Source organism: Armigeres subalbatus, chromosome 2 (assembly GCF_024139115.2).
Source record: "Armigeres subalbatus isolate Guangzhou_Male chromosome 2, GZ_Asu_2, whole genome shotgun sequence".
NCBI classification, from domain to species: domain Eukaryota; kingdom Metazoa; phylum Arthropoda; class Insecta; order Diptera; family Culicidae; genus Armigeres; species Armigeres subalbatus.
The window spans coordinates 237462623-237488295 of record NC_085140.1 but is presented as its reverse complement, the minus strand read 5'-3'; the positions used below and the strand labels follow the sequence as shown (position 1 = coordinate 237488295).

Below are 25673 nucleotides of genomic sequence, written 5' to 3'. Positions count from 1 at the left end.
GATGTCTCGGGAAGGAAAATTTGTGTTAGTGGGAAAGGTGAATAATATGGAGCTCTATTCGTCAATATAGAGCGTTTGTCAATAACAGTATATGCTGTAAAAATAATAAAATATATTCATCAATTTACTTACGAACCGTCCTAAGGAAAAACAAAACAAAACACAAAATTTCGGCAAATCGCGCGATCGTTCTGCCGTCGGAAACAAGAGCCAACACGCACTGAACTAATTAACTTTATTACCGGCCGCGCAATGCAAAACACAAAATTTCGGCAAATCGCGCGATCGTTCTGCCGTCCGAAACAAGAGCCAACACGCACTCTTGTGCCCTTTTTATAGAGTTACCGAAAAATAGAGTGAGCCATTTTATAAAAATGTGATTTTTTTTTATTTTGCGGAATATTGACATAAAATGTTCTACAAAGTTGTAGCGCAGCTTTTTCAAATCAACTTTGCTATATAAACTTTTTATGTAGCTCTTAAGCTCACTTGTTTATAGTAATTTTACTTACTAAGATTAGGGTGTCCCTCAAAAAACAATATTTATGATCTGCTCATTTATTTTTTTTATTTTTCACGAATGTCACCTTCTGAAGACTTTTGGGCTTTTCGAAACTCGTGTTTTGCTATAAAAATATCGTCTGCATCTTCTTCCGTTGTTGAGTTATATCAATTTATTTAAAAAACATGATTTTAGTAAAATTGGTAAAACTTGAGATAAAAAAATAACATATCCCCAATTTTTTCACATAATGAAGAATATGAATTTCTCTTTCAAATGCCGTGTAAATATATTTTTTTGGTCTGCCCTAACCGAAGATATCGATTTATGAAAAAATGTAATTTTGACAAACGATTATAACTTTTGATCGGAAAAATATATTGCGCATATTTACCCATCAAAAGTTGCATTTTTTGAGCACAAAAAATCCCCTGAAGACGACTTTTTCGAGAAATCTAAAACAAAAAAAAAATAGATCAAAAATACTGTTTTTTTGAGGTACACCCTAATCCCATTAGGTAAAATTGCTGTAAATCAGCCAACTCAAGAGCTACAGAAAAGGTTTTTTTAGCAAAATTGATTGGAATAAGCTGCGCTACAACTTTGTAGAGCATAACATGTCAATATTCCGAGAAATAAAATTGAATTAGAATTAAAATGATTTAAAAATGGCCATGACCTAACTACACGTATCCGTATCATTTAAATGCTTTTTCGCTTAACTGACATATATATTAAACCAAAAATTTACATTATTCCGCAATCTTAGGGGTCGTACACATATTACGTAAGCATTTTTCCTGGAAATTTTCAACCCCCCTCCCTCCATGCAATATTTTTTTCATACAAATGATTTTTTATTTATTTGTTGCGTAAGAAAACGACGAACCCCCCCTTCATAAGTCCTTATCGATATCATTGAAAACAGCCTGAAAGTTGGCAATTAATGGTTCGTCCATATACTATACATGAGGTGACCAATAAATGTCTTATGCATAAAAACATAACGTCATTTTGGTCACTCCTTTTTCATCCGTCTCAACTTCATGTTAAGCGATTAAAATCTATTAGTATCTCAATTACAATCAAACTTTGTACAATCTCATTTAATTCCACCACTTAATTGTACCTTGACAGATACGTATTTCGACCTCAACAGTAAGGTCGTCTTCAGTGTCTCGTACTTGACTCGACTTAAAGTCGTCGTCAGTTCGAAGACAACCTTACTGTTGAGTTCGAAATACGTATCTGTCAAGGTACAATTAAGTTGTGGAATTAAATGGGATTGTACAAACTCGTCTTATGACAAGTGAAGACACTCCACTAAAAAGCTCAAAATAGTTTTCTTAAATCAAACTAAGTAAAGGCAGTAAAAGCTCAAGATTTCCGTTTGAACTAATTTAAACACGTTTTAGGTGCATGTTACGAAGAGTTCTATCATGCATGTTCTCCTGCATACTTCCGTTCAGCCGGCGCTTTGGTAGAAAGTTTTACATTTTAGATTATTTTGAAGATAAATAATAGTTGGTTAATGAATTCTCATCAGGAGCCGCTAGAATTGAGGTAAAAGTAGGTAACATTATTTAAAATTGATCGCAGAAGGTCAGGCTTGTCCAAAATATGTACATGTCCAAAATATATCATTTACCCTATTGTGCCGGAGCCAAACACTGAAGATTGTGGTTATGTTCGTTTCAAATATTATATTGAGAAGTATTGTTTTTATTAAATAAAAATAAAATATGTAGAAGTTTTGTATGTTTTGTAACAACTATTTGCCCATTATATTTTGAGGGAAGCAATTAAAAAGCACTTGTTACAAAAATGTACGAAATCCGACAGCTTGTTGAAGCGGTAATGCAAGCAAACCATAGTAAAGCAATATAGTTTTGTAATGTATAGTAAAGTATGTAGTCTTTCGCATTTGTACTCCCTCGTGCAGCATGAAAAGAGGAATTCGAAGAACGGGAAATGTTTAGCCAAGTAACTGCAAAGTATTGCTTATGGGATTGATTTCAAAATATCCATCTAGCTCTACTCGCTTGACAACAAAAAGCGTCTCTTTCTGCAGCAGACAGGGCTAAACAATAAGATGTCAGTAGCCTGGGCAGATCTGTATAGTGTACGTACAGTGTTCACTCGCCTGAAACGTGGAGCAACAAAAGTTGGACTGGTGGTGAATGAATTGAAGACAAAGTTTGAACCAAATAACAGGAATTAGATGAGCCGTCAGAACAAAGTTCATTTATTTCATTATAGAGACCCGTTACAGCTGCGAACTCTAGTTTATATGGATGCTTAATTCATTATCTTTCTAAAAACATCCTGTGTTCACATATTTATGCATAGTTTCATTGAAAAAAAATAATAATTACATAACTTTGATTCGTACCATGATTTGAACTAAATATAATATAAATATCTATATAAGATATATGTGTCGCCGCAATAGCTCCACCCAGGGCCGGATTTATGGGGGGGGACCGTCCCCCCCAAATCTTATGTACCAAAACCAACCTTTTTTGTACATTTTGGGCCCCTCACAAGCTGTCGGCCCCGGGGCCCCCTTCCGGCTAAATCCGGCCCTGGCTCCACCCTAATATAATCGATATAGAACCACACATAGGGGTAACGGCTCAAACCTTGACCCATTATGCTACGGTTGAGCACATTTATCGTTATAAATCTTCATATATTGCATTTCCAACCAGAATTACTCCCCCAGCCGGCTTGCTTACATTTGGTTTTGATGCCAAATAGCAAAAAACGACGATGAGTGTCCGCAATATCTCATTTAAACCAGCGAAAGTCTCGAGAGAAATGGACAAAATGTCGGCATCCTTGTCCCTATCATGTGGATAATTTTTCAGCCCACTTGGGGCGAGTGATTGTTGATTTCGAACATACGAAAGATAAAGATGGGTTGCTGTTTATAGTACCAGTCATTTTGCTTGCGTTGAATAAAGGCAGCATGCAAACAAATAGAGAAAATCATCTTATTGAGCGTGAATTCTAATTGGTTGCATGTAAAATACTACCACACTGATTGTGAGAGTGCGTTTTAGATTCCCCCAATAGCACGCTTACCAAGGACATGCTAACGAAAATACTATTATATGAATAATTTATTTCCCAAATATTTACCATAGGTATTTGCAAGTGAAGAAGTTTATAAAAATGAAAACTGTATCAAAACTGCAATTGCAAAAAGGCTACATGTTACTAGCCCTCATGTTTTGCCTTCAAACAAATTGCATACGTTAATCATTGGCTGCCGCATAATTTTGAGGTTTACTGCTAGTTTAAACCATGGCAGTTGTGTTGCTCTCGCTCTCGCGATACTCTCAAAGAAACCTTTTTTCCAAAACATAAACAATGCTTTAGGTGGGGATGATGCATAACGCACTACTGAAGAAAGCCGATTGTAAAACTTATTCTAGGCAATTCCTTGCTTTGTACTGTGCATAAACAGTTATAACTGTGCCAACTACCTGATATTATTACACAATTATTCATAAATACAATTATTGGATGCTTGTTTTTAACTCTGCCTGCATTGAAGTTTCATGATTGGTACGTGCGTTTGATTCCACTCCTCTCTATATCGATCAGCTGTTGTGAATCCTCTCAAAACTCTCACGTGTTTCTACTTCCCGAGTTGAAAGAATACTTTTTCGGTATCATTTTACAGATCAAAATACTTTTTGCAAGCAATAATAGATCTAAATTATGATGAAGGTATTTGTCAAGTAATTTGACTTGAAATTATTTACATCAAATGACGTTGAAAGTTTATCTAATGAAACATACGATCCATTGTATCTTTCCATTATTAAGTGAGAAAATGTTTATAGGATTCGTGCGAAAGATGATAAAACTAAATATTCATACACTAATTGAATCATTTATTTACGAAATTATGAAGAAAATGGTATATCGAACCTCGAAAGGTTGATGCTTGAATCGTTTTTGCTTGAATCGTGTTTGGAAGCCGTAAGGTAGGCAATTATTTTTGGTATGTTCTGCGAATGAAAGCGATTATATCGTGATTCGAGAAAAGCATCATGAGGGCCCATTCACAAACTACATGACGTTTTAGGTTGTGGGAGGGTACTTGTTTGAGCGTTAAGGACTTTATAAATTTTAGAACTCTACCATACATGAAGCGTTACTAGAGGCTGGGTATGGGTTGACAATAGTTTAGCGTTATGTAATTTGCGAAAGAAACTTAACCGTTGAGTGGATTAACCTGTTTTTACAAAAATTCTCAGCAACCTAATCGCAAGCATCGGATATTCTATCTGCAGCTTTCGGTTATTTTCTCCAGTACGGGTTATTGGTGAGAATGTTTTGATTTTAGAGTTGCACCTATACTAACGTAGTGCTACAAATCGAAAACGCATGCCATTATTTGGCTACGAGTGCCCCCAGTATTGTCCAAAAAAGTTTTGGTTAATTATGTCGCTATACTAATGGAAATTGTGAAATAAAAATGATAACTGACATAGTGTGGTTGTTATCCATTCATCTGATGTGCGAAAGCAGGTATGTTCATTCAGAAAACTCTTTTATTTGGCAAATGAAAAACTCTAGCACAGCCAGCCTGCATAAGTCAACGAAACATGGCTGCTAAAAAAACGAGTCAAAGTGATTTTTCACGCAAGATAATTGCTTTTAATAGTTTAAGAAGTGTATAAATCTAGAGTTATGAAGCAGATATATGTTTGATACACTTTTCTAAAGAAGCAGTGGTTAATATCTCCCTACAAATCGACGTATTATCGCTGAAATATTGATTTATTTGCGTGATGAGCCAATGTTACATCCAGGGCCAACATTACCGCCGGTTACCCTATATCAGCGCACACATAACCATTCTCCACGCGAACTACTAATAAAATATATGTCCAAATAAACTTTATGTGTTGTCTCGAATTAGCAATTATTTAATTTATGTGTGGTTCAATATCGATTATATTAGGGTGAAGCTATTGCAAAAATTTATAACGGCGACACATATATCTTATATAGATATTTTTGGCAGTGTAAATATGCCTTTCATACTGTTTTAGGTTAATTTTCTGTTAATGAGATGGTAATTTAGACTTATTTCAAAATGGTTTTAAACCATTATTGAATACCCTACTAGTGGTCGGAACCGAGCGCGACAGGACCCGCCTGGGAAGCAGTGCTATGACAGTATTATCAAAATACCTGTCCGCTTTATAATGTAGCCAGAGAGACGTTAGATTCGCTGAAACCCCAGAATCGTAGAGTAAATACACGGAAAAAAGATTAATGTTTCAAAAGTTTGTCTGTCGTGCCTTACCAAGCCCTTCAAAATATGGTGCACGAGTTAGATGATTTCTTCGAGGTGATAACACTAGATACAACCGTAACATCTGAATCAAATATACCATATCCGATAGTTGTTTGCATAAGTATAATCGGGCATTAGGGCAAGACGAAACGTGGATGATTACCGAATCAAAATCGGGATAGATGGATGGCAAGGATCATTGAAGATATGTATGAACATCGAAGAAAGTTCTTCTCTGTCAACTGATTTCAAAGAATCAGGAGTTCGGCGATCGATTCTTCTTGCACTGTGTCCTAATGTACCGGTAAACTATGATTAAGTCTCAAAGATCTGGACTCGTTTGCAACTTCAAGACGTGAGTGCCATTGTAACAGGTCAGGTATGCTATAACTTATTTTAGTCTAATGAATTGAATGTATCTGAATAATTGAATGTATCTGAGGTAGGGTGGCACTTTTACAAATTTTTTGATGGGCCGCCCTCTTATTCGGTTCTATTTGATGCCCTGATACTCTGGACAAAATTTCAGCCAAATCGGTCAACATTTGGGCGGTGCAAAACTCGTTGGAAGTTTATATTGAAAAATGTATGCAGAAACATCCAAAAACAGTGATTTGTAGTTGGACGGCACTATTTACGATCAAGAACCATGATACTCAATAAGTTCTTGTAGAATTAAATACAGAATTTTATGCTGAAAACCGCGAGAAAATTAGAGTTTATTAGGTAAATATATTAGCATTTTACTGGAGAGTTCAGTGCGAGATTTCTCTTGTTTCGGACAGCAGAACGATGGCGCGATCGGCCGATATATTGTGTTCTGCTTTGCGCGGCCGGTAATAAAAATCAGTTCAGTGCGAGATTTCTCTTGTTTCGGACAGCAGAACGATGGCGCGATCGGACGAAATATTGTGTTCTGCTTTGCGCGGCCGGTAATAAAAATCAGTTCAGTGCGAGATTTCTCTTGTTTCGGACAGCAGAACGATGGCGCGATCGGACGAAATATTGTGTTCTGCATTGCGCGCCCGGTAGGCCGGTAGTTAGTTTGTACTACTTTTCGCGCCCGATTCATGGCTAGGTAAAATCACTGTGTATAAAGAATGACACGGTCGTATCGCTTATCAGAGTGAATCCAGATCCAACGATGCCTACCAATTAACTGATATTCCTTCCTGTGGTTTTTGTGGAGACGCAGAGGTAAACACGGTCTTCAAATAGCAAAAACCACCTACTAATATTCCTTCCTTATTCCTAACTGACTACAAGGACGTGGCCGGCGCCGTTATTGATCATTTGAATTTTAGAGTCACTGAAACTTGCACACTGAGAATGCTTGAACAATCCCAGTCAATCATTCAGTTGATTCTTTGTGCAATTTCACTGATTCTGGTCAATCACGGAGTAGCAACCATAGATATGTGTAGTCAGTCAAAGCTAAGCTAAGCTAAGCTAAATATATTAGCATTTTACTGGAGTGTTGTATGGGTGAATTTATTTCTTTTCAAAGGTAAAAGAAACGAAATTTGCTCAAACCCTACTTCAGAGATATGCTAATAACTTAGCCGGGCAAACTCCAATCTTCTCGCGGTTTTCTGCATAACATTCTGTATTAAATTCTTCAATATTTGTATGAGTATCATAGTTCTTCATCGTAATTTGTGCCGTCCAACTGCAATTCACTGTTTTTGGATGTTTCTGCATACATTTTTGCATATAAACTTCCAACGAGTTTAGCACCACCCAAACGTTGACCGATTTGGCTGAAATTTTGTCCAAAGCATCAAGGCATCAAATAGAACCGAATAAGAGGGCGGCCCATCAAAAAAATTGAAAAAAGTTTTTCCCATACTAATTTGAGCCACCCTAGAGTATATTGTATATAACTGAACACTTTCACGGTGTGTTTGTCCGAAGAGGCTCTAAAACACTCAGTATCTCTAAAACACTCACTACATGAAAGTATAGGTTTTCCTCTCTCACGTAAGTGCATTTTTAAAATATTCTATCGGGGGTCATTTTTCCATACATTTTGGGGGGGGGGGTTAAATCGGCTATCATTTGAGATTTCTATGGAGTTTGCACCAAAAATAGTGAAAAAATAAAAATTGTTCTAGATCCCCCGATAGAACATTTTAGTTCACCCACTATATGAAAGAGGAGAGCATCTACTTTCACGTGGTGGGTGTTTCAGAGATACTGTATTTCAATTGTGTTCATAATCCTCTTCTGGAAGGAGGAAACCATGACACAATTTTAGACGAATGCCCTCCTGCAGTTCTACATTTGCTGCTAGGATTGATCAACCTAATTTTCGACGCTGTAGCGAAAAAAAACCATCAACACAAATCAGAAGGCTGTGCATCAGCGGCCAACGCAACCCGTCACGCTCAATTCGACATTGTTGTTTCATAAGGGCGAAAGTCGCAAACGTAAACATTGACTTCTTCTGCTGATTTCATGAATGCAATGTTTACTATAAAGTATTGAAGAGTCTACAACAGGTTGTTGATTCCTGCTTTGGTGTAACATTGTTGGACTCCTAATCAGACGCCACACTTTGTGACAATTGGATTTCCGCCGGGTTACCAATCAGCCCAAAGTTTCATGTTTTGAAATTCCATGTTCCTGAATTTTTTGAGGCATCACAGCAAGGCCTTGCAAAGTATACGGAGCAAACGACGGAAGCCATCCATAGAGATTTCGATACTATCTGGCAAAACTACAAAATGGCAGATAACCACGAGCAGTAAGTATGCTAGTAAACTGTTATCCGCGGTGGTAGCGTATAACAGTGGTCACATAATGTAGTCCATTATGTTTCTTTGTTTGAAATAAAAAACATACAAGTTTGAAATAAAGAACATAAACACTACTTAGAACTAGTTCGTAGTTTTAATATCAAATCAACATGAAATGCAAAATAGGTGATATATGCTTAGATCTATTAAAATAAAACCATGAAAACACGTAATTTTAGTATAACTTCTACAATTTTGATCATATGAAAATATTGTAATATGAAAATTTGCCTTGAAGCATCAGGAATAAAAAATGTAATGCTTGAATTTTATATAACTTGCCTCAAAAAATTAAAAAAAGACAGAATAGGCTGTTCAATCAAAGGTAATTGCCTATTTCCGGGGATTAAACCACCCGACTTGGACGTTAATTTACAATGTTATGAAAACTCATATGTGAATATGTACGTTATGTGGAAGATATTGATTTGAAAAATGTATTGGAGGTAACCACTTTCCCTTCGATGGGACTCGAACCCATGACCCTACAGTACGCTAGACTGGTGCTTTAACCAACTAAGCTACGAAGGACCTCCGTCGGCCTTCGCAACCTAGCGGCTACTGAACGAGCTCGAGATTCCCAAATTGGACGCATAGTCAAATCACTCGCAATCCATTTATCAAGCCAATACTTCCATATGTGTATTGTACACGTCCACATTAGAGGAGCGTGAGGGTCATGGGTTTGAGTCCCATCGAAGGGAAAGTGGTTACCTCCAATACATTTTTCAAATCAATATCTTCCACATAACGTACATATTCACATATGAGTTTTCATAACATTGTAAATTCAGAATAGGCTTTTAGGTTAAAAATATCACCTTAAATGATTGAAAATTCTCAATCGACACAGATCCTTGAACTAGAGGCCAAAAACTATGATCTAACGGCTTAACATCTGAAGTGCATTCACTTTCTATAATAGTTGCCATTAAACATAGCGTGTAGTATAGAACATGTAGAGCTATGAAAAATCATGGACGAGAACAGTTTTCCCGGGAAGCTTAAAAGACTAATAAATGCAATGATGGCTGGTGTGCAAAATTATGTGAAGATTTCGGGCAAACTCTCCAGTTCGTTCGATTTACGCCAGGAACTTATTAAGATTATGTGAACATTGTAGGTTGAACATTTGAAAAGGTGACAGAACTTTACACTCGGATGACGTGGGTAAAAAAACAATCTTTACAGCCCACTAAGCCTCCATCACTAAGCGTAATAGCCTATTCAGATTAGGCAGCAAAATCAAATTTCAAGTCTGGTGGCATAATTTTGGTTAGAGCTTCAAAATATGAAGATTTCCAACTATAACTATGCTCAACCACAGAATAATAGGCTAAGGTTTGAGCGATACACCCTGGTAAAAATATCGACACAAGCGATGGATAAAATTAATTGGATAAAAAGAAATTGGAAAATCTGGAACATTAATCCAATCAAATTACAACTATAAAATTAAACTCAATGCATTGTGCGAGCTAAAATAACAATGAAATTAAAATACAAGTATTATACAATAGTCCTGGCAATTTAATTTTCTTATCAAATTTTGATTTATGGGTATGGTTAAAAACTGTTAAAGTACAAAATTGTGTTGGCTGTGAAAGAAATCAATGCGATTGAACGGAATTTGCTCTACAGTTAGACCAAGTTATACTTCAATCGAAGTTAAGCGTTTGTTGATGCTTGTTACTGCTGTTGCCTAATATATATATGAAACATTTTAAAACTTTAAGCTGTAGTGTATATAATACTTATTGACTAATAAACTGAAACGCGCCAGAGAAACACTCCGAAGTGTGCAATCATGGATCCCCCACATGGCGGACGAAGCCTTCCCATTCATCACATGGATCGGAATTCTCCGTAACTCCCAGGCAGATCATCAACATCAAACGGTTTCAAGTGCCCATGAACATACCCGAAGACACTTTTAGACTAGGCGTCCGAGAAAGATAAACAAAACATTTGGAGAAGTACACGAAACGTGCATTACGCTGGGAATAATGTCAATGTAAATAATTGTTTATCGAGTTTGAAATGTACCGATAGATGGATGTACGAATGGCGTTGAGGCTGGTGTCTTGGGAGGTTCAAAAGACCGTTGAACTGTTCCTAAGCTTCCCGCCTTTCCCGTTTTACCGCTGCCACCGTCTCGAGAGTCTCGCACATTGTCGAAAGGATTCATCTGATCGGCGGTCGGATGGATCTGTGCCGAGAAGACATGTTCCACCGAGCTATGCGTGGACTGCGGAATCTGTGCTGCACGGGTGAGGACGGGCCGGTAAGACATGTGTGCTTATCTACTTCCCCCTTCATATAGACAGGCGCGCGCGTTAGAGAGATAGTTGGGAAAATTTAAATACCATTAATTAACACAAACCTTTTCGGAGTTGTCGGTGTTGCTTAATGAACTTTTCTCCTCACTTTCCGCTGTTGCCTTTGTGCTGGTCGGAGCCGTCGACTGATGGTGGGCGCTTGTTGAGTTGAAGTCCAGCAGTGCCGTGTTGCTGGCCGCAGGTCGGAACTTTTAATCTGAATAGATTTTTCTTCTCTCTCAATGTTTAGAAATTGTCGGAAAATATACACGATGCACTGCACTCGGACTCGGAATAGGTATACAAACACTTGGTGCAGTCGTTACCACTTTCACAATACAGTTGCGTTGCACTATCGACGGTGGTGGGATGGAAACTTGTTTTTATGTTTTCGTAAATGCAGTGTTTCACTCACTTTGGGTGATCCTATTTAAAACATACAATGGCAAAATTAATTCCAGATATTGCGCTACTGGTCGCTGACAGATTGCCACTTCCCGGTTTACAGTAAGCCGAACGAGAGTGCTGAAACGCGGAAAACGCATACGGTTGAAGAATTTTACAAAATTGAAAGGCTACCGAAATTTGTTTCATGACTACCTACCATGCGTTTTCCATTAATCGAGTGGAGACTACTACATAAGGAGACGCATTCCACGAGCAAAATCTTACAGCATAATGAAAGCAAATAGAAAACATTTTTTGATGTTGGCAGGTGACATCATTTTTTTAATTTACACCGTCTTCACTTTAAACGGCACAGACTGACAACTTACACCTGTTATTATTGCCTTATGCGACTTTCAAAACGATCTCTACTGATACTAAAATCAAGCGTAAGTACATCGTTAAGCAAATTAAAACATTTTTCTAACGGGTGGTTCAGTCCAAACACAGTGTGATGTCAATTTTTATAAAATGGGGAACGTTGACGGGAACTACGAGCTAGAAAATAGAAATTCGACCGACTTGAAATAATAATTTATTTCACATATCAACTTTCATGATCGGTTACATATTTTGATTTCATATTGCAGTAGATTACTAAATTGTATGATGTGTCATTAAAATTATTACCTATAGCTCCTTCATCTATTTTTTCTATTTTGAGCTTCTTTTCAAAAATTCTTGAACATTTTACCACCTCATTAAGTTGTCTTAGTGGTAATGTGATAAATCCGGTCCAACCACCTAATGCAATTGCGGATCAATTACAGTTATCCATATCCACTTTCCCAAGTATGTGCTTTCTGTTGTAGCCCACAGTATCGAAGTGTGTTTGTTTATCTGCGATGATTGCTACCACGACTCAAATTGATAGCGACATGGTTATTGCGTCTAAGTGTAGAAGCGCTCGGCTTTGTCCCGCACACTCAAAGGACAATATGTGATGAATCACCGTCAGGTTCCCACCCAGGCAGTGAATATATTTGCATATTTCGATAAATATTCTATCTATCTCAAATGAAAAAATATATAACATTCCTCCAGGTATACCAACGGGAACCCTCCAAGGATTCCAATAAGAATTCTTTAGTGATTCCGACGGGAATATTCCAAAAATTCCGATGGGAATCCTTCGAGCATACCGAAGGGAACCCCCAGGGATTCTGAAGGCAGATCCAGGGATTCCAAATCCTCCCGGGATGTCGACGGGAATCCTCCAGGGATTCCGACGGGAATGTTTCAGGGATTCGGAGGAGAACGTTTCAGGAGTTCCAACGGGAATGTTCCAGAGATTCCGTCGGAAATCCTCCAGGAATTCCAACCTAAATGTTCCAGGGATTTCGTAGGCAATGTTTCAGGGATGTAGAAGCAAATCGTCGAGAGATTCCGAATGAATCCTTCAGGGATTCCATAGAGAATCCTCCAGTGATTGCAAATGGAATCTACCAAGGATGTTGAAGCAAATCGTTGATTCCGAAGCAAATTTTCGCGGGATTCCGAAGCAATTCGTCGAGAAATTTTGAAGCAAATCGTCAGAGGGATTCCGAAGCAAATCTTTGAACGCCTCTGGGCAAATTCCGAAGAAAAGCAACAAGAGATTCTGAAGAAAATCTTCCATGGATTATGAAAAGTATCCCACACAGATGGAATCCAGTGATACTTCGATGATTCTGAAAGGAATTCTTCAGAAATTCCAATGAGAATTCTTCTTGGATTATGATGGGAGTTCCTCTCGGATTCTGATGAGAATCCTTTTCGAATGCTGATGGGAATTGTGGAGATTGCCATGCTGCTGGAAACCGGAAGTCTGCTGATAAACTGACACTCCAGTCCGTGATGGTTGACTACATGTCTTTGACTGCTGGCGAAGTACCACGTTTTCTTTGATTGATATTTTTGTGGCTCTCTGTTGTTGTTCATATCAAGCTTACTTTAATGCTTTCAGATCAATTAGATACTGCCTTTTCATAATCAACACCAAGTGCAATTTCACTACCACACATGAATTTTTCTCAGAAATGAGAAACAAGATCATTTGTCTTCCATTCATTTCATTATGATAGGGTGATAATCTGAGATAAGAGATAAGTGAGATAACTCTTAATTCTTTAAACCTTTTTCAATAATTCATTATGTTGGGACCCTCCTTAGCCTAGCGATAAGATGCGCGGCTATAAAGCAAGACCATGCTGAGGGTGGCTGGGTTCGATTCCCGGTGCCGGTCTAGGCAATTTTCGGTTTGGAAATTGTCTCGACTTCTCTGGGCATAAAAAGTATCATCATGTTAGCCTCATGATATACGAATGCAAAAATGGTAACTTGGCTTAGAAACCTCGCAATTAATAACTGTTGAAGTGCTGAATGAACTCTAAGCAGCGGGCAATGTCCCAGTGGGGGGGATGTAATGCCGGTAAGAAGAAGAGGAAGATATGTTGAAAATTGATATCACTGCTAACTAAATTTTCCAATCCTCCCCCTTATTTACGTCAATGCCTATTTTGTTATCGGAAGTTGCCATCATTCAAAAGTTTCCTGAAGAGATTAAGGTGACATAAGTGATTAACGAGGAAGACAAACACAAAAATACTTTTCAGTTTTCTCTCATCGACAGCATGAATAGTTTTCGATGTGCTATCGCAGTTAGATTTTTCTGCTATTACCTTCCACCACCAAACCAAAAAAATGAGAAATTATGATATGGGGTGATGGTTTCAAATATGTACAATTTTGATTAACCATATGTCACCCCTATACTTAGGTTTTAGGCATATTTGATATATAAAAACCAATCTATGCATGTATGTTTGTATGCCAGCTAACTTCTTATGAGCGACTGATTTCAACCAAATTTTATACACTCAACCCTCTTTTTACGGCACTTTTTGGGATGAGGTAAAAAGAATATGACGTAAAAAGAATGTTTGCTTAAATTACTAGTTTTTCACTTGATTCATTGATCATTGGACAATTTTAAATACGATACATAATCATAGCAATCCGAAGGCCCAAATTGGATACTTTATTATCCCATGTTCTAGGGCTTCCAAGAGTTGCTGCCTGGAGTTTAAGTTTTCAGGGCTCCACGCATAAACTATCATCTATAGGAATTTTCGATATGGTACATGCTCCCAACGGGCCAAACATCAATATTCCTTGCGATTCTTTAATCAAATCGGTCATGCCTTCAACATTTGTTCCATTCCAAGCCATCCAAGAATTGGAGTACAGGCATAACGAAAGATCTACATGCTTAATTTAGAAATGCAACATGCTCTTAGTGATCATTTGAACCAAATTGGATATGAATTGATTGCATGTTCCATTTCAGGCTTTCCGAGAATTCCAAGAATTGAACTTCAGGCATTAGGGTCAATACGCGTAACGAAAGATCTATTTGATACTTTCAGAAACGCAACATGCTCTTAGTGATTAGTTCCATTCAAAGCCATCCAAAAATTCCAAGAATAGGAGTACAGGCCTTAAGTCAATACGCATAACGAAAGATCTGTTTTCTTCTTTTAGGAATACAACGTGCGTGATTATTTAAATTAGGTATGATTTGATTTCTTGTTTACTGCCTATCCAATTTGGTTCTATGGATTACTGAAGGCATAGATAGGCTTACCAGCTCATTTCGGTATAAAAACGGGACAAACGCGCTGGCAATACGGAAGATGTCAAAAAACCTTGTGATAAAATTCGAGAGCTGTAAACATTTTAAAATTTATGGGCTTTTTCATTTTCCATGTTTCTTCCTTTCTTATAAATATTTTAGAGTGAATCATTCACCACCATAACCTTCTATTTTATCAAGTTAGTTGTGGAAAAATACTAAACTACTTAATGTTTCACTCTTCAAAAGGACGCGGACAAAACCACGAAGGAACAAAAAAATACGCATTAAAAGACAAATGCGAAAAAAGGAATATGGTGGAATTATTGATTTTCCCCAAATCCCTTTTCATGAATATAATTAGGAAAAAAATCTGCGGATAAGAATAACAAGAATCTCAACAAGAAAAAAACATTAATAGAATGTCGTTTTAATTATTTCCAGGAATGTAGTTGGCGCATGAGAATAAATGTCAAATCTAATCAAATCACAGCCCTTTTTGATCGAAATTGATTTAAATGACGCTAAAAGTAGCCTCACACCTCGGGATTCTTGTCCATTGATTTTGTTCCCATGTGCTCCCAAAAAAGTGGTACTCATGCAATTTAGTCGTGGAAAGTAAAAAAAATCTAGGCCATTTTTTAGTCTGATTTACAGCTCGGACTCTCAGAGATCTCCGCTGGATTGTATTTTGAATCGGGCCGAATCGCTAATTTTTCATAACGGGAACGCATAACTTCCGTCAACACACATGGGAGCGAAATTTGCAGTCAAGCTCTTGATGTGTAAACTAACTTTAAAGTACGTAAGGGCCTTAAATCTAGTATTTAATCCGACCAAATTTCTCCTCGGTTTGAAACTGACTTTATTATATATAAATTAGTTTTTCATGTCGTCGTTTTACCTTTCTTGTACAACAAAGTCGTACAGAAAGGCTAGCATTTCACTCCAAAACCTTTTTTTTGTCCGTCTGTCCGTGTGTATGTGTGTGTATGTGTATGCACAAAAGCTAAGAAAAACATTAGACAACTTTTCATACAGTAATCCTGAACCGAAAATGGTACATCGAACTAGATTACCACCACATAAGGTTGGTGTCTTGACTAAATGCGAGAAAGGCAGTATCACTAATCGGTGAATTAAGTTAGGGTTTCTACAGTAGATTAAAAATAACACTAATAACATAACATCTCACATTTTTATGGGTTTCGTCCACTTTCTTTGTTGAGAGATGAGTCAGCCGAGGGCTGCCAATATCTCTAATAAAGACACAAAATTATTTGATTTTAAACTCCTGCCAAAAATATTTAATTTGTTTGAATAATATTTTGGGGCTCTTTGGAAGAATCAATGAAAAAGCGGGACAAATTGAGGATTTTTTAGATTACGACGGGACAGCACAATAAGGTCTAAAAAACGGGACTGTCGCGTTACATACGGTACATATGGTCAGCTTAGGCATAGACCATTTACAAAAGTACGCGTAACGACATCAAGGCCTAAACTCCAGTTAATAAGTAAACAAATATACATCTTGTTTCAATAATTCAAGACTGCGTAGCCGTCCTTAAAATCGAAATAAAATATACAGTCGATTTCTCAATGGTTCATATTTTATTACGTGTGTGGATTTCAAGGCTCATACTTCAGGGAATTCTCGGATGGCCCGAAACGCCAGATTATTGAAGGCGTACCCAATTTGATTTCATGGTCCAAATAGAGCAGGAGTCATTTAAAACATATGAAGTATCTCGTAACGCGTGTTACGAGAACATGGAAAGGATGACATGGAAAGGAACAGCTATTGAAGGCATACCCAATTTTATTAAATAGATTAAATAGGGCATGAACCAGTTTCAAAAAGATATAACAGCCCTTTGCTTACTTGCAAAGCGATTATACTCCCTGGAATTCTTGTATTAACTGAAACAGAACAGTCATTGAAAGGGTAACCTATTTGGTCAAATAGATCCTGTAGATCTCAAGGCCTAAACACCATTCTTGGATGAACTGGGACGAAACATTTATTAAAGACATATCCAATTTGATTCCACGGATTGAAAAGGACATGGAACATTTTCAAAAAGAGATAACAGCCCTTTGGTTGCACGTGTAGACCTTAAGGCCTAGACTCCAGGGAATTCTTGGACGATCTAGGACAAAACGGTCATTGAAGGCGTATACAATTTTATTCTACGGATTGAAAAAGACATGAACCATTTTCAAAATAGAGATATCAGCCCTTTGGTTTTGCGTGTAGACCTTAAGCACATAACATATAGGCATCTTAATCGTGGAATGTGATCCTTTCCTGATTTTGAAACGCTGGCGAACCTAGCGGTGAAAGTCATGCTTCACTCAACAACGAGCATAAGACACAGCAGCAGCGCATGCTTTTTCATTTCCCTTTATCGCCTTGGATACGCGGGAGGGCCGGTCGTCGATTGTTGGTACACGAAGAGTTCACTTTGAATTTTGATGTTTGTTCTATGATGTCTATCTGTGCCTTAAGGCTTATACTTCAGGGGAATTCTTGGATGACCTGAAACGGAACAGTTATTAAAGGTGCACCCAATTTGGTCAAATAGATCAAATAGGGCATGAACCATTTTTAAAAAGAGATACCAGCCCTTTTTTTACGCGTGTAGACCCTAACAGTCATTGAAGGCGAATCCAATTTGGTTTCTTGCATCAAATAGAGCATGAACCTTTTGAAAAAAAGATATCAACCCTTTGGCTACGCGTGTAGACTTCAAGGCCTATACCCCAGGGAATTCTTGGATGAATTGGAAAAGAACAGCTATTGAAGGCGTATCTAATTTGGTTCACTTGATCGAATAGGACATGAATCATATAAAAAAGAGATAACAGCCCTTTGCCTACGCATGTAGACATTAACGTCTATACTCCAGGGAATTCTTGGAGCTTCACGACTTACAACAGCATGCTTTCCGTACTGGGTATGAAACCAGAACCTGCTTCGCCAATTAAACGTTACGTCGTCGTCAGAGACACACCCGAACGTACTCGTATCAAAGCACAATCGCCGTAAGGGTATGATCATCAACAAATGCGTACGCGGCCACAGCTGTCCATCAAGTTGTGGAACAATCCATCATCAAAAAATAAATAAAATTGTCAATTTCCGTTCCGTTAGAATCAACTGCCGTACCAGGATCAACTTAAAACGCTTTCAATTGTAATCGTTTCCGTTTGGGCAAGCAAGCATTATATACAGTTGGCTTTATACGGTCTTGAGCTCACCTACATTGCATATCGCAACCTCCTCAATAGACCAAACATCAAAATGTCCTGACCCCGACATGAAATATGATACTTTCTAAAGTCTAAAATTTATAACACAGACATTAATAGGGGGAGGTCCCCCAGCGCCGGACACCTCCCAACACCGGACACTTCTCAAAACGATACTTGTAGAGGTCCTTTCACCATCTAATGTAGTGCAAAGGATAGCTATTTCAAAGTTTACCTGTAGAAAAAAAAAATGATCTTTAGGTTGAAAGCTTTGTTCAAAATTTAGGATTATAAAAAAATGGTCAACATTTTCTTGTTTTACCTTACTTTAGAAGGTTTGAATCAACAAGATCAAATTTGATCGGAAGCATTCTAATTATGTAGAGATGGTCAATATCAGCCATATTTTGAATAACGATCATGATTTGTTAGATATGTTATGTAATTGTGGTGCAAAATCAATTTCGTCTATCCGGCAGCTGTCCCCCAGCTGTCCGGACAGCGAGATTCTTATGTAAGCAAATAGTCATTTTTACACCTGTTTTGTTAAACTTACTTCAATTTAATTGCTTCTTCATACTAAAGTATCAGGAAGCCATAGAAATAAGTAGAACGAAAATTTGAAGATGGCATTGAAAAAAGGTGAGAATTTGGAGTAGGATGTAAGAAATTTAGCTGGAGAGTCGAATAAGCTCTATTAACACATTTTAATATCCACAACTCAAAGCAAGTGAAAAATATTGCTATTCTAAATTATGTCTCTACTCATATAATAGCAACTTCGTTATATTTGAACATGATGCAAAAGTGTCCGGTACTAGGGTACGCTTTTCTGAAAGGTGAAATTCATCATTAAAATACATTGTCCCAAAACTTGTTCAAATGCTCATGTATGGTTTATATGATTCATCAATGATCATATTTTGTGTATATGGTATAAATACCAGTTAACATAATCCGTATAGTTAGTGAGATTTTTGTTAAATGGCTTATGTGTCCGCCACTGGGGGATCTCTCCCTTCTTCTTCTTCTTATTGGCATTACATCCCCACACTGGGACAGAGCCGCCCCGCAGCTTAGTGTTCATTAAGCACTTCCACAGTTATTAACTGCGAGGTTTCTAAGCCAGGTTACCATTTTTGCATTCGTATATCATGAGGCTAGCACGATGATACTTTTATGCCCAGGAAAGTCGAGACAATTTCCAATCCGAAAATTGCCTAGACCGGAACCGGGAATCGAACCCAGCCACCCTCAGCATGGTCTTGCTTTGTAGGATCTCCCCCTACATTAGATAAAAATTTAAATAAAATCGATTTTTTCAACTTTGAATAAGAATTTGAAACTTTTAATATGACGGATATTCGGAAATGATGAACACATTGTAAAAAAGTCCAGTGATGAGAAATTACTGCAAGCAAAATAGTAGATTTAAGCGAATACGATTTTTTGGATCTTAGAAGGTCTTCAACTGCTTTGGCTTGTCAGTTATGAATCCAAATTTCAATCTCGGTATCTCGGATTTGACTGTAATGCATCTAACACGTTTAGGAAGAATAAGAAAGGGAATCGAAGCGCCTTTATTTCTCAGTAGTTTATAACCTTTTTGCCTATCTCGTACCTAGTACGAGTAAAGGCTATATATTAGCTCCAAAACCATTTTTTTGTTCATATAAACAAACAGCGAGAGTTGAAACAAGAGATTGGTTGAAGGGTTGAATTCATGATGCAGGTTCTCTTGCTCACTTTACACCCAGCTGGTAAGGGCGAAGACAACTACAGCATCGGGTGGCAAGAGCGCTCGAAAAGAGTAACAAAATTTGTGTTCCATATGAATATGAAAATACAATAATGGTATATTAAAAAAAACAAAGAAAAATTAAATTGGCATTAAAAACATATTTTTCTTGTTTTCATATATTTAGCATTTATGGTGCTGAACAAATGATCAATAAAAGTCAATAAAAGTTCTACATTATCGATAATGTATGATAAAACACTTAAATATATTGGGCCAAAACCTGCATTGAAATAGCATTTAAGTGGTACACGCAAAAAAAGCGTTCCCGAATTCGTGAACCAGCAAGAATCCACCGTGATTTAATTGTTGTTATGGTGTATATCTGTTTGTTGTTAAAATATTGACTGGATGCAGTAGGTATACTTATTTTGCCCATAAACGCATATTTATAAGTTACTAGCTGACCCGTCGAACTTAGTCTCGCCCAGAATTGATTAGTTAGCACAAACATTTGTTTTGTATTCACAATTTAAGTTTTAACGTTTGCTTTGCGATTCGATTTTATTCGGCAGAGCAAACGTCAAAACTTCCTTTTTCCAACATGCCAAATTGAGTTCCATTTCCTTGATTAGTTCTCGAGTTATGCAGGAATTAGTGTTTTATTTGTATAAGAGCCACCCACCCTTCTAGACCGGGAAGGGGTCTCAAACCATCATAGAAAAATTTCGTGTCTTCAAAAACATTCACATGCCAAATTTGATTCCATTTGCTAGATTAGTACCCGAGTTATGCATCATTTTGTGTGACATTTGTATGGGAGCCACCCCTTCTAGCGCGGAGAGAGGTCTAAAACCATCATAGAAACATTTTGTGTCTTAAAAAACCTCCACAAGCCAAATCTGGTTTTATTTGCTTGATTAGTTTCCAACACACTTTGTTTTTATTTCTGAAGCTCGGCAAAAAGCCGCACATAAAAAACTGATATTCCGACAAAACTGTCGTTTGTTAGCTGATTTTCAGCAAATTATTTGCTGATTTTCAGCAATTTTGACAGAAATCTCGGCAAAAAACATGTTTGTTGGGGCACAGCTGTGCGAATCTCGGTAAAAGTTCAACAGTTTGCTGAGATCCCGGAAAAAAATAAGTGTGTAGTTATACATGAATGTTTGTTTCTTTTGCATGCCAGCCCCATCTTTTAGAGCGAGGAGGCGTCTCGAACCATCTTGAGAGCCTTCCCCGGTCCCAAAAACCCCTACATACAAATTTTCACACCGATCAGTACAGTAGTTTCCGAGTCTATAAGAATCAGATAGGCAGAAATTCATTTTTATGTATATAGAACTTCAAGAAATAAGAAAACCAAGTTCTCAAAAATCCGAAAAAATATCACCTTGTTTTGTCACATTGAGCAAAGTGACATGCCGTAACACTGGAAAAAGTGATCAGTGTTCTTTGTTCGCAAATAATTTACAATTGAATAATAAGTGAATGTTGCTACATGACAATCTAAAGCTGATCATGAGTAGAGCAGCCAAGGAAAATTCGATTCAATTTCTGGGGAAAATCAAATATGCTCAACTTGTCAGCTCCATACTGCTCAAGGAATTCCGACAGCGGAATCATGCCTTCCTTAACTGTTTCTTGTCCTATCTATTTGCACACACAGTACTTAATATGCACTTCACTGCCCCTATTCGCATAAGCGTCCCATGTCAGTTTTCTTCAAATTGAGTAATATGCCGTTGAATTTTTCAAACTCGAGAAATACAAAAAAATATAATAAATTGATAAAACCTGCAATCTTTCTGAAAAATTGGCATAATATTCTCGATCTGTATTCATCGCTATGGAACTATTGAATGGACCATAATTATATTTATTTTTTGTTCAAAAGTGTATCAAAATCAGGAATGTGACTGTTGTGCGAATAAATAACAAGATGGGACAACACAAGTGGTTTTTGATTTTCATATTTCTAGAACAAAGTCAATTATTTTATTAGTTTTTCTTAAATATGAGGGCATTTTAAGCTTATTTCTGGAAGAAAATCCAAATCGTCAAAAATCGACATGGGACTCTTATGCGAATCGCGAATCGCAGTTCATTAGTAGTAAATAAAGTGAGAAAACTCTTGTGAAATTGTAACGATTTTTTATACTAATGCACATCACAAACTTGCAGGCACAATTTCTGTATTGCGGTACAATTGTGGTTGTAAACGCAATAAAACTATTAATCAAAACAAAATTCATTCTTCTTCTTTATTGGCATTACATCCCCCACTGGGACATTGCCGCCTTGCAGCTTAGTGTTCATTAAGCACTTCCACAGTTATTAACTGCGAGGATTCTAATCCAAGTTACCATTTCTACATTCGTATATCATGAGGCTAATACGATGGTACTTTTATGCCCAGGGAAGTCGAGACAATTTCCAAACCGAAAATTGCCTAGACCGGCACCGAGAATCGAACCGGCATGGTCTTGCTTTGTAGCCGCGCATCTTACCGCACGGCTAAGGAGGACCCCTTATTTAAAAGCTAACTTCATTAAAAAGCTACAAAAAAAAAAACTGAAATATGATAAATTGTATTCCAATTTATCACACATATTATGTTAAAAAACTACAAAATCACTCCAAAAGGATTATGTAAAATGAAATTAAATTTACAAAATCACTCGATGCAGGGATATACATAAATATGAAGCCCTAAGTTCTTTGAGTATCAAAAATTCCTGGTATTTCTATCAATGTGTTTGGTATTCATAACAGAGAAATTTGATAAATATTAAGCACCATTCCCAGCAAAACTTATCTGTTTGGCATATACTCACAATCAGATACGGTAGCCAATAAGCGAGGAAAGAGGATTTGCAGATCGAAACTTCCGTAAAATATTTATATGTATACAGTCGCAAGCTACCCTTGATATGGTCCAGGATATTTTTCCAATCAATCAGCTCCACTTCGCAGTGATGGAATCACATCGGCACTGCACTACAGCAGTTGTGCATTCTGTTTATTTACACAAACCGGGCCACTTGAACTGATTTTGATGAATCGCACAATTTGGCATATTGATATCTTTCTTCCAACCGTAGCAGGCGAGGTCTGCCTAACATCTTCCGCGCGACTCTCTTTCGGCTACCGTTGATCTTTGTTTCTTCTTTCTTCGCTACCGCCGTCGTTGCTGAGCCGGTTTCGTCTATTCTTTTTTCACCGCGATTTTTTATTATATTTTGTTTTTATTCGAATTCTGCACGTTGCTCTACACGGTTTGCCCGGCCACGTTGTTCATATGGTGTTCTTTCAGCAGATCGTTAAATTAAGCGATAATCGGTGTGTTGAGCACTCAAGTGGTCCACTCTTCGCGATTCGCGCAAGCAACTCTTGGATATCACGATACGACATGGGCCAAAGGGATCAGGCATTAAGCAAACTTGTTTGCTTCGCTTCGTGGCTCAAATCGCTCACAACTCAATTCCCAACCTTCCACACCTTTTCACTCAGCTATTTGTTCGCACTTATTACTCAGTAGATGCAATTTTCAACTACAGAACACCTATTATAACGCCAGTCAACACTTAGTAGATACCATCCAAATCAACTAGGAAAATAACAAATCTAAGAAACCTCCTCTCAAAAGTCCCTTGTGAAATACAAGAGATTTCAACACCAACGCCAGAGAAGGATCAAAGTCTGTATCCTGGGATCCGCAGCAGACAGTTTTCCGTGTTCCGAAAGTGCGCCCAAACCGTTCGAAAGTCAGGAATGAACTGATTCGCGTTGCCACTGTCAGTCAGGGACGCTCTCCAGCATTAGTGCCAGTAATCTGTTTTCCCTGCCGTCGTTTCCACCGACGCGCCGCAACAACGGGGGCTGGCATGATTTGAGCATTTTCTCCCACGGCACCTACTCCCATCGATATGTTGGAATGGAGATCCCTTCACACAGCATAATAAACGTGGAATGGGTGGCGATGAAGGAGGAGAGAACCTACAGCAATGGGCGCTCAAGCAGTCAAGTTTAGTATGGAACCGAGAGAGAGCGAGCATTTGTTGAATGGAAAACCAACCAACCGATGGCAGCAGGTTGAATCCAAAATGCACCTACGCGAAGTGCACTGAGAAAGCGCGAGAGGAAAGAGACCGCTGTTTATTGGTTGGCATCCGAGAACAGGAGTCGATAATAACAAATCCGCGCCACCACTGAAAATACTTCTTTTAACTCTCTGGCCGGTGGCGTGTTGGCGGTTGAAGCACATGCTGTTTGCTTGGAATAGCGTGGGTGGTATAGACGGTGGTGGTGTGAAAGATCTTTTTCACCCATTCATGAACCCAAGTGGAAGCTAGTTGCCTCTTGATCGTATTTCGCTTGCTAATTAGTTACAAACGATTGAATTAAAGTTCATCAAAGCAGATATCTTTGTGTTGACAAGCTACAGTCAAGTCTCACTTACTCGACTGGTTTCTTCTTACTCTCTAACCCGATACCCTCATCTACTCGCTGATCATTACAATATCGAGTGTTGGAGAATTCAATATATTCAGATTATTTATGGGTCTCCAGTTAGCCTTGCGAGCAAAGGCCTAGCGTTGCCAATCCGGGGATGGTAAGTTCGATTCTCTCGCAGTCTATGATGTCTTTGGGTGGGAAACATTCTCGACTCCCTGGGCATAATGTATCCAATGTAGGCTTGCCACACAAGATAAATATTGGTGCAATGTGGGCATAGAAAAGCTTTTACCTATATAATAACTGAGGAAATTCGAACAGAATAGTTGAAACGCAGGCTCCAGTCAGAATGTAGAGCCATTGAAGAAAAAAACAGATTTACAAAGTTATTTTTTTTTTTTGCTTTGTGATTAGCTATCAATGTAAACGTATTTTGACAATCCTAATATCTAGTTGTGCAGCGGCATGCGTATGGCAAAGCGAGAATGGCAATGATAGGGTGATACACTTAAAACAATAAAACTTGATAGGTGTATTTTATCTTATAGCCGTTCGCAAAATCGTATGAGGTTTTTATTAACTTTGGCGACTTTAGCGCAATCCGAAAAACTTTGAAATCAAATTTTAAATTTGTCAGTTTTTTCAAAGTTTTTCGGAAAAAAGGGACGAAACACGGAACAAGGAATGACGGTTAAAAGTTATAAAACTATACTTGACGAGAAAACAACCAAAATTTCAAATCCTTGAAATAGGTTCAATAAGGATCGAAACGTCGGAGAAAGAAAACATATAGTTGTTTTTCATTCAAAATATAGACTGAAACGCCAAATAATCACCGAAAAGATCCGTTAAAAAGTAAGAAGTTTTCAAAAGTGGAACATGTGAACCTTCAAGTCTGTCGAAGATAGCCGTCAGTGCGTCAGAAGATTTTTGTACAGATTTATCATATTCAAGGCCAATTTTTGTCATTGCAAAAAATAGCGAGTGCAACTCGTTGCAAAACTCGACTTTTTCAGCACTCGTAGTATTTGTCTGTAGTATATAGATGAAGTGTTTAGAAAAATAAACAAATTGTTAATGAAATTATCAAATTATAATTATTGAAAACTATGTCGGAAAAAACGAACAGTGGGTAATGTCTGTGACATAACCGCTAAGTGGACGTAGGACTTGACTTGACCATGCCTTTAAGATACATAATATGTCCAAATTTCTCACATCAAC

At 37.7% G+C, this 25673-nt stretch overlaps 1 protein-coding gene across 11 annotated transcripts in view; it reads right to left on the bottom strand.

The window, feature by feature from the left end:
* The window catches only part of LOC134211955 (protein Wnt-1-like), a 126514-nt gene extending 102740 nt beyond the window's left edge, over positions 1 to 23774 (bottom strand). Inside the window, exons 1-2 of one of the 11 annotated variants that reach the window (XM_062689364.1) lie at positions 23143 to 23774; positions 11004 to 11364 (exon numbers count right to left, since the gene is read on the bottom strand). The gene's annotated coding sequence lies outside the window, so the exon portion shown is untranslated. Of the gene's footprint in view, positions 1 to 11003; positions 11365 to 22917; positions 23107 to 23142 lie in introns of those variants that run through there. The other 10 variants (XM_062689362.1, XM_062689365.1, XM_062689363.1 and 7 more) reach the window with 10 other exon arrangements.
* Between the last annotated feature and the right edge of the window lie 1899 nt (positions 23775 to 25673).